The 9,868-nt window shown below is 26.0% G+C and overlaps 1 non-coding gene across 1 annotated transcript; it reads left to right on the forward strand.

Moving 5' to 3' along the window:
* Window positions 1–6,522: 6,522 nt before the first annotated feature.
* Window positions 6,523–6,604, forward strand: trnas-gcu (transfer RNA serine (anticodon GCU)). The gene has a single exon. It is a non-coding gene; the product is annotated as a tRNA-Ser (tRNA).
* Window positions 6,605–9,868: the final 3,264 nt, after the last annotated feature.

Below are 9,868 nucleotides of genomic sequence, written 5' to 3' on the forward strand. Positions count from 1 at the left end.
GTCATAGTATAGTATGTCGAAAAAAAAGTTATAAGAAAGTCATAGTATAGTATGTCGAAATAAAAGTGATAAAAAAGTCATAGTATAGTATGTCGAAAAAAAGTCATAGTATAGCATGTCGTAAAAAAGTGATAAAAAAGTCATAGTATAGTATGTCGATAAAAAAGTGATAAAAAAGTGATAGTATAGTATGTCAAATAAAAGTCATAGTATAGTATGTCGAAAAAAGTGATTAAAAAAGTCATAGTATAGTATGTCGAAAAAAGTGATAAAAAAGTCATAGTATAGTATGTCGAAAAAAATAGTGATAAAAAAGTCATAGTATAGTATGTCGAAAAAAGTGATAAAAAAGTCATAGTATAGTATGTTGAAAAAAGTCATAGTATAGTATGTCGAAAAAAGTGATAAAAAGTCATAGTATAGTATGTCGAAAAAGTCAGTGTATTAAAAAAGTCATAGTATAGTATGTCGAAAAAAAGTGATAAAAAAGTCATAGTATAGTATGTCTGAAAAAAAGTCATAGTATAGTATGTCGAAAAAAGTCATAGTATAGTATGTCGAAAAAAAGTGATAAAAAAGTCATAGTATAGTATGTCGAAAAAAGTGATAAAAAAGTCATAGTATAGTATGTTGAAAAAAAAGTCATAGTATAGTATGTCGAAAAAAAGTGATAAAAAAAGTCATAGTATAGTATGTCGAAAAAAGTGATAAAAAAGTCATAGTATAGTATGTCGAAAAAAAGTGATAAAAAAGTCATAGTATAGTATGTCGAAAAAAAGTGATAAAAAAGTCATAGTATAGTATGTCGAAAAAAGTCATAGTATAGTATGTCGAAAAAAAGTCATAGTATAGTATGTCGAAAAAAAGTGATAAAAAAGTCATAGTATGTCGAAAAAAAAGTGATAAAAAAAGTCATAGTATAGTATGTCGAAAAAAGTGATAAAAAAGTCATAGTATAGTATGTCGAAAAAAAGTGATAAAAAAGTCATAGTATAGTATGTCGACAAAAGTGATAAAAAAGTCATATTATAGTATGTCGAAAAAAGTGATTAAAAAGTCATAGTATAGTATGTCGAAAAAAGTCATAGTATAGTATGTCGAAAAAAAGTCATAGTATAGCATGTCTAAAAAAGTAATAAAAAAGTCATAGTATAGTATGTCGAAAAAACGTGATAAAAAAGTCATAGTATAGTATGTCGAAAAATAGTGATAAAAACAGTCATAGTATAGTATGTCGAAAAATAGTCATAGTATAGTATGTCTGAAAAAAAAAGTCATAGTATAGTATGTCGAAAAAAAGTCATAGTATAGTATGTCGAAAAAAGTGATAAAAAAGTCATAGTATAGTATGTCGAAAAATAGTGATAAAAACAGTCATAGTATAGTATGTTGAAAAAAAAGTCATAGTATAGTATGTCGAAAAAAAAAGTGATAAAAAAGTCATAGTATAGTATGTCGAAAATAGTCATAGTATAGCATGTCGAAAAAAGTGATAAAAAAGTCATAGTATAGTATGTCGAAAATAGTCATAGTATAGCATGTCAAAAAAAGTGATTAAAAAAGTTATAGTATAGTATGTCGAAAAAAGTCATAAAAAAAGTCATAATATAGTATGTCGAAAAAAGTGATAAAAAAGTCATAGTTTAGTATGTTGAAAAAAGTGATAAAAAAAGTCATAGTATAGTATGTCGAAAAAAGTCATAGTATAGTATGTCGAAAAAAGTGATAAAAAAAGTCATAGTATAGTATGTCGAAAAAAGTGATAAAAAAAGTCATAGTATAGTATGTCGACAAAAGTCATAGTATAGTATGTCGAAAAAAGTGATAAAAAAGTCATAGTATAGTATATCGAAAAAAGTGATTAAAAAAGTCATAGTATAGTATGTCGAAAAAAGTGATAAAAAAAGTCATAATATAGTATGTCGAAAAAAGTGATAAAAAAGTCATAGTATAGTATGTTGAAAAAAGCGATTAAAAAAGTCATAGTATAGTATGTCGAATAAAGTCATAGTATAGTATGTCGATAAAAAAGTCATAGTATAGTATGTCGAAAATAGTCATAGTATAGTATGTCGAAAAAAGTGATAAAAAAGTCATAGTATAGTATGTCGAAAAATAGTCATAGTATAGTATGTCAAATAAAGTGATAAAAAAAAGTCATAGTATAGTATGTCGAAAAAAAAGTGATAAAAAAAGTCATAGTATAGTATGTCGAAAAAAAAGTGATAAAAAAGTCATAGTATAGTATGTCGAAAAAATAGTCATAGTATAGTATGTTGAAAAAAGTCATAGTATAGTATGTCGAAAAAAGTCATAGTATAGTATGTCGAAAAAAAAGTGATAAAAAAGTCATAGTATAGTATGTCGAAAAAAAGTGATAAAAAAAAGTCATAGTATAGTATGTCGAAAAAAAGTGATAAAAAAGTCATAGTATAGTATGTCGAAAAAAAAGTGATAAAAAAGTCATAGTATAGTATGTCGAAAAAAAGTGATAAAAAAGTCATAGTATAGTATGTCGAAAAAATAAAGTCATAGTATAGTATGTCGAAAAAAAGTGATAAAAAAGTCATAGTATAGTATGTCGAAAAAAAAGTGATAAAAAAAGTCATAGTATAGTATGTCGAAAAAAGTGATAAAAAAGTCATAGTATAGTATGTCGAAAAAAAGTGATAAAAAAAGTCATAGTATAGTATGTCGAAAAATAGTCATAGTATAGTATGTCGAAAAAAAGTCATAGTATAGTATGTCGAAAAAAAGTCATAGTATAGTATGTCGAAAAAAGTGATAAAAAAGTCATAGTATAGTATGTCGAATAAAAGTGATATAAAAAGTCATAGTATAGTATGTCGAAAAAAGTGATAAAAAAAGTCATAGTATGAGTATGTCGAAAAAAGTCATAGTATAGTATGTCGAATAAAAGTGATCTAAAAGTCATAGTATAGTATGTCGAAAAAAAGTGATAAAAAAGTCATAGTATAGTATGTCGAAAAAAAGTGATAAAAAAGTCATAGTATAGTATGTCGAAAAATAGTCATAGTATAGTATGTCGAAAAAAAGTCATAGTATAGTATGTCGAAAAAAAGTGATAAAAAAGTCATAGTATAGTATGTTGAAAAATAGTGATAAAAACAGTCATAGTATAGTATGTTGAAAAAAAAGTCATAGTATAGTATGTTGAAATAAAAGTGATAAAAAAAGTCATAGTATAGTATGTCGAAAAAAGTGATTAAAAAAAAGTCATAGTATAGTATGTCGAAAAAAGTCATAAAAAAAGTCATAGTATAGTATGTCGAAAAAAAAGTCATAGTATAGCATGTCGAAAAAAAGTGATAAAAAAGTCATAGTATAGTATGTCGAAAAAAGTGATAAAAAAGTCATAGTATAGTATGTCGAAAAAAGTGATAAAAAAGTCATAGTATAGTATGTTGAAAAAAGTGATAAAAAAGTCATAGTATAGTATGTCGAAAAATAGTCATAGTATAGTATGTTGAAAAAAGTCATAGTATAGTATGTCGAAAAAAAGTCATAGTATAGTATGTCGAAAAAAAGTGATAAAAAAGTCATAGTATAGTATGTCGAAAAAAGTGATAGTATAAAATAGTCATAGTATAGTATGTCGAAAAAAAAGTGATAAAAAAGTCATAGTATAGTATGTCGAAAAAAAGTCATAGTATAGTATGTCGAAATAAAGTGATAAAAAAGTCATAGTATAGTATGTCGAAAAAAGTGATAAAAAAGTCATAGTATAGTATGTCTGAAAAAAAAGTCATAGTATAGTATGTCGAAAAAAAAGTGATAAAAAAAGTCATAGTATAGTATGTCGAAAAAAAAGTGATAAAAAAGTCATAGTATAGCATGTCGAAAAAAAGTGATAAAAAAGTCATAGTATAGTATGTCGAAAAAAAGTGATAAAAAAAGTCATAGTATAGTATGTCGAAAAAAGTGATAAAAAAGTCATAGTATAGTATGTCGAAAAAAAGTCATAGTATAGTATGTCGAAAAAAAAGTGATAAAAAAAGTCATAGTATAGTATGTCGAAAAAAAGTGATAAAAAAGTCATAGTATAGTATGTCGAAAAAAGTATAAAAAAGTCATAGTATAGTATGTCGAAAAAAGTGATAAAAAAGTCATAGTATAGTATGTCGAAAAAAAAGTCATAGTATAGTATGTCGAAAAAAAGTGATAAAAAAGTCATAGTATAGTATGTCGAAAAAAGTCATAAAAAAGTCATAGTATAGTATGTCGAAAAAAAAGTCATAGTATAGTATGTCGAAAAAAAGTGATAAAAAAGTCATAGTATAGTATGTCGAAAAAAAGTCATAAAAAGTATAGTATAGTATGTCAAAAAAAGTCATAGTATAGTATGTCGAAAAAAAGTCATAGTATAGTATGTCGAAAAAAAGTGATAAAAAAGTCATAGTATAGTATGTCGAAAAAAAGTGATAAAAAAGTCATAGTATAGTATGTCGAAAAAAGTGATAAAAAAGTCATAGTATAGTATGTCGAAAAAAAGTGATAAAAAAGTCATAGTATAGTATGTCGAAAAAAAGTCATAGAGTGAAAAAAAGTCATAGTATAGTATGTCTGAAAAAAAAGTCATAGTATAGTATGTCGAAAAAAAGTGATAAAAAAGTCATAGTATAGTATGTCGAAAAAAAGTGATAAAAAAGTCATAGTATAGTATGTCGAAAAAAAGTCATAGTATAGTATGTCGAAAAAAGTCATAGTATAGTATGTCGAAATAAAAGTGATAAAAAAGTCATAGTATAGTATGTCGAAAAAAAGTGATAAAAAAGTCATAGTATAGTATGTCGAAAAATAGTGATAAAAAAGTCATAGTATAGTATGTCGAAAAAAAAGTCATAGTATAGTATGTCGAAAAAAGTGATAAAAAAGTCATAGTATAGTATGTCGAAAAAAGTGATAAAGAAAGTCATAGTATAGTATGTCGAAAAATAGTGATAAAAACAGTCATAGTATAGTATGTCGAAAAAAGTCATAATATAGCATGTTGATATAAAGTGATAAAAAAAGTCATAGTATAGTATGTCGAAAAAAGTGATAAAAAAGTCATAGTATAGTATGTCGAAAAAAGTGATAAAAAAGTCATAGTATAGTATGTCGAAAAATAGTGATAAAAACAGTCATAGTATAGTATGTCGAAAAAAAAGTGATAAAAAAGTCATAGTATAGTATGTCGAAAAAAGTGATAAAAAAGTCATAGTATAGTATGTCGAAAATAGTCATAGTATAGTATGTCGAAAAAAAAGTCATAGTATAGTATGTCGAAAAAAAGTGATAAAAAAGTCATAGTATAGTATGTCGAAAAAAGTGATAAAAAAGTCATAGTATAGTATGTCGAAAAAAGTGATAAAAAAGTCATAGTATAGTATGTCGAAAAAAGTGATAAAAAAGTCATAGTATAGTATGTCGAAAAATAAGTGATAAAAAAGTCATAGTATAGTATGTCGAAAAAAGTCATAGTATAGCATGTCAAATAAAGTGATATAAAAGTCATAGTATGGTATGTCGAAAAAAGTGACAAAAAACTCATAGTATAGTATGTCGAAAAAATTGACAAAAAGTCATAGTATAGTATGTTGAAAAAAGTGATAAAAAATCATAGTATAGTATGTCGAAAATAGTCATAGTTTAGTATGTTGAAAAAGTCATAGTATAGTATGTCGAAAAAAAGTTAGAAGAAAGTCATAGTATAGTATGTCGAAAATAGTGATAAAACAGTCATAGTATAGCATGTTGAAAAAAGTCATAGTATAGCCTGTCGAATAAAGTGATGTAAAAGGCATAGTATAGTATGTCAAAAAAGTGATAAAAAGTCATAGTATAGCATGTCAAAGAAAGTGATAAAATAAGTTATATTATAATATGTCGAAAAAAGTGATAAGAAAGTCATAGTATAGTATGTTGAATAAAGTGATATAAAAGGCATAGTAAAGTATGTCGATAAAAGTGATAAAAAAGTAATAGCTGAGTATGTCGAAAATAGTCATAGTAAAGCATATCAAAGAAAGTGATAAAATAAGTTATATTATAATATGTCGAAAAAAAGTGATAAGAAAGTCATAGTAAAGCATGTCGAATAAAGTGATCTAAATGCCATAGTATAGTATGTCGAAAAAAGTGATTAAAAAGTCATGGTGTAGTATATTGAAAAAAGTATAGTATTCAATAAATAGTCATAGTATAGTCGGTCGAAAAAAGTGATGAAAAATTTGTATAGTATAGTATATCGCATAAAAAGTTATTAAAAAAGCCATAATATTGTATGTCGAAAAAGTGATAAAAAGTCATAGTCTAGTATTTTCAACAAAGTCATGGTATAACATGTTATAAAAAGTGACAAAAAAGGCATAGTATAGTATGTCGCATAAAAAGTGATAAAAAAGTGATAATTTAGCATGTCGATAAAAGTCATAGTATAGTATGTTGCAATAAGTGATTAAAAAGTCATGTTGAAAAAAGTAAAAAAAAAAAAAATGGTCAGACCTTTGTTTGACTGCAGACGAGGTGGCCGAGTGGTTAAGGCGATGGACTGCTAGTCCATTGTGCTCTGCACGCGTGGGTTCAAATCCCATCCTCGTCGTACCAGAATTTGTTACTCTGCAGAATTTACTTATTGACTATTATAGCATGTTGAAAAAAGTGATAAAATGTCATAGTATAGTATGTTGAAAAAGGTCATAGTATATTATGTCGAAAAAGTCATAGTATAGTATGTCGAAAAAAGTTAAAAGAAAGTCATAGTATAGTATGTCGAAAATAGTGACAAAAAGGCATAGTATAGTATGTCGAAAAAAGTCATAATATAGCATGTCTAATAAAGTAACAAAAAAGTCAGTATAGTATGTCAAAAAACACGGTAAAAAGTCATAGTATAGTATGTCGAAAATAGTGATAAAACAGTCATAGTATAGTATGTCGAAAAAAGTCATAATATAGCATGTCGAAAAAAAATGACAAAAAGTCATAGTATAGTATGTCGAAAAACGCGGTAAAAAGTCATAGTATAGTATGTCGAAAATACGCGATAAAACAGTCATAGTATATTATGTCGAAAATAGTCATAGTATAGTATTTCGAAAAAGGTCATAGTATAGTATGTCGAAAATAGTGATAAAACAGTCATAGTATAGCATGTTGAAAAAAGTGATGTAAAAGGCATAGTATAGTATGTCAAAAAAGTGATAAAAAGTCATAGCATAGTATGTCGAAAAAAGTTAAAAGAAAGTCATAGTATAGTATGTCATAAAAGTGATAAAAAGTCATAGTATAGTATGTTGAACATAGTCGTATAGCATGTCAAATTAAGTGATATAAAAGTCATGGTATAGTATTTCGAAGATAGTCATAGTATAGCATGTCAAATAAAGTGATATAAAAGTCATAGTATGGTATGTCGAAAAAAGTGACAAAAAACTCATAGTATAGTATGTCGAAAAAATTGACAAAAAAGTCATAGTATAGCATGTTGAAAAAAGTGATAAAAAATCATAGTATAGTATGTCGAAAATAGTCATAGTATAGTATGTTGAAAAAGTCATAGTATAGTATGTCGAAAAAAAGTTATAAGAAAGTCGTAGTATAGTATGTCGAAAATAGTGATAAAACAGTCATACTATAGCATGTTGAAAAAAGTCATAGTATAGTATGTCGAACATAGTCATAGTATAGTATGTCAATGAAAGTGATAAAATAAGTTATATTATAATATGTCGAAAAAAGTGATAAGAAAGTCATAGTATAGTATGTTGAATAAAGTGATATAAAAGGCATAGTAAAGTATGTCGATAAAAGTGATAAAAAAGTAATAGCTGAGTATGTCGAAAATAGTCATAGTAAAGCATGTCGAATAAAGTGATCTAAATGCCATAGTATAGTATGTTGAAAAAAGTGATAAAAAGTCATAGTATAGTATGTCGAAAAAAGTGATAAGAAAGTCATAGTATAGTATGTTGAAAAAAGTCATAATATAGTATGTTGATTAAAGTGATAAAAAAGTCATAATATAGTATGTCGAAAAAAGTGATAAAAAAATGTCATAGTATAGTATGTCGAAAGTAGTCATAGTATAGCATGTTGATTAAAGTGATAAAAAAGTCATAATATAGTATGTCGAAAAAAGTGATAAAAAAATGTCATAGTATAGTATGTCGAAAGTAGTCATAGTATAGCATGTTGATAAAGTTATAGTATAGTATCTCGACAACTTCATAGTATAGTATGTCGAAAATAGTGATAAAACAGTCATAGGATAGTATGTTGAATCCTATCGATAAAAGTGATAAAAAAGTAATAGCTGAGTATGTCGAAAATAGTCATAGTAAAGCATGTCGAATAAAGTGATCTAAATGCCATAGTATAGTATGTCGAAAAAAGTGATAAAACGTCACAGTATAGTATGTCGAGAAAAGTGATAAGAAAGTCATAGTATAGTATGTCGAAAAAAGTCATATTATAGCCTGTCGAATAAAGTGATAAAAAAGGCATAGTATAGTATGTCAAATAAAGTGATATAAAAGGCATAGTATAGTATGTTGATAATAGTCATAGTATAGCATGTCAAAAAAAGTCATGAAAACTTAATAGTATAGTATGTCGAAAAAGTAATAAAAAAGTATTAGTATAGCATGTCGAAAAAGGTCATAATATAACATATTGAATAAAGTGATAAAAAGTCATAGTATAGTATGTCGATAAAATTGAAAAAAGTCATAGTATAGTATGTCGAAAAAAGTGACAAAAAAGCCATAGTATAGTATGTTGAAAAAGACGATAAAAAAGTCACAGCATAGCATGTCGAAAAAGGTGACAAAAAGTCATAGTATAGTATGTCAAAAAAGTCATAGTATAGCATGTCGAAAAAAAGTCATAATATAGCATGTCAAATAAAGTTATATCAAAGTCATAGTATAGTATGTCGAAAAACGTGGTAAAAAAGTCATAGTATAAGATGTTGAAAATAGTCATAGTATAGTATGTCGAAAAAAGTAATAAAATGTCATAGTATAGTATGTTGAAAAAAGTGATAAAAAGACTTATTATAGTATGTCGAAAAAGTGACAAAAAAGTCATATTATAGTATGTCGAAAAAAGTGATAAAAAATCATAGTATAGTATGTTGAAAATAGTCATAGTATAGTATGTCGAAAATTGTAATAAAAGTCATAGTATAGCAAGTCAAAAAAAAAGACATACTGTAGTAAAGTATGTCATAAAAATGTCATGTAAAAAGACAAAGACATAGTATAATAATTCAAATAATTATCTACTCTCATTTCAGGTCATAGTATAATAAGTCATTAAAAGACATAAAAAGTTATAGTATAGTATGTCATAAAAAGTCATAAAAGAATTATAAAAGGTCACAGGATAGTATGCCAAAAAAGTCATATTTGTAGTATGTCATAAAAATGTCATATTAATAGTCATAGTATAGTGTGTTATAAATATCTCATGTAAAAATATATAGTACAGTTGATTGAAATGTTATTGAAATGTAAAACATTCATAGTATGTCCTAGTATGTTGTAGTGGTTTGTCATGAAAGAAATCATAAAAAAGTGTCATATGTCTCAAAAATCACTAATGTAACACACGGTTGAAACTCATATTGGCGATGAGGTCTTAAAAAACACGAAAATTGTCCTAAAATTAATTAAGTTTAACTTTAGTATTCCTGCACATATGCTGTAAAGGGTTGAAATGCATAGTTTTTACTCAAAGTAATGGATAAACAGCTTGCTTCTACTGGCAAAATCCAAGTCTAAGTGGTGGATACAAATGCAAAGTTAACCAGACCAATCTAAACATTCACAGTTCAATTGTATGAAAACATTACCGTATCAGT

Source organism: Sander vitreus, chromosome 3 (genome assembly GCF_031162955.1).
Source record: "Sander vitreus isolate 19-12246 chromosome 3, sanVit1, whole genome shotgun sequence".
Lineage (NCBI taxonomy): Eukaryota > Metazoa > Chordata > Actinopteri > Perciformes > Percidae > Sander > Sander vitreus.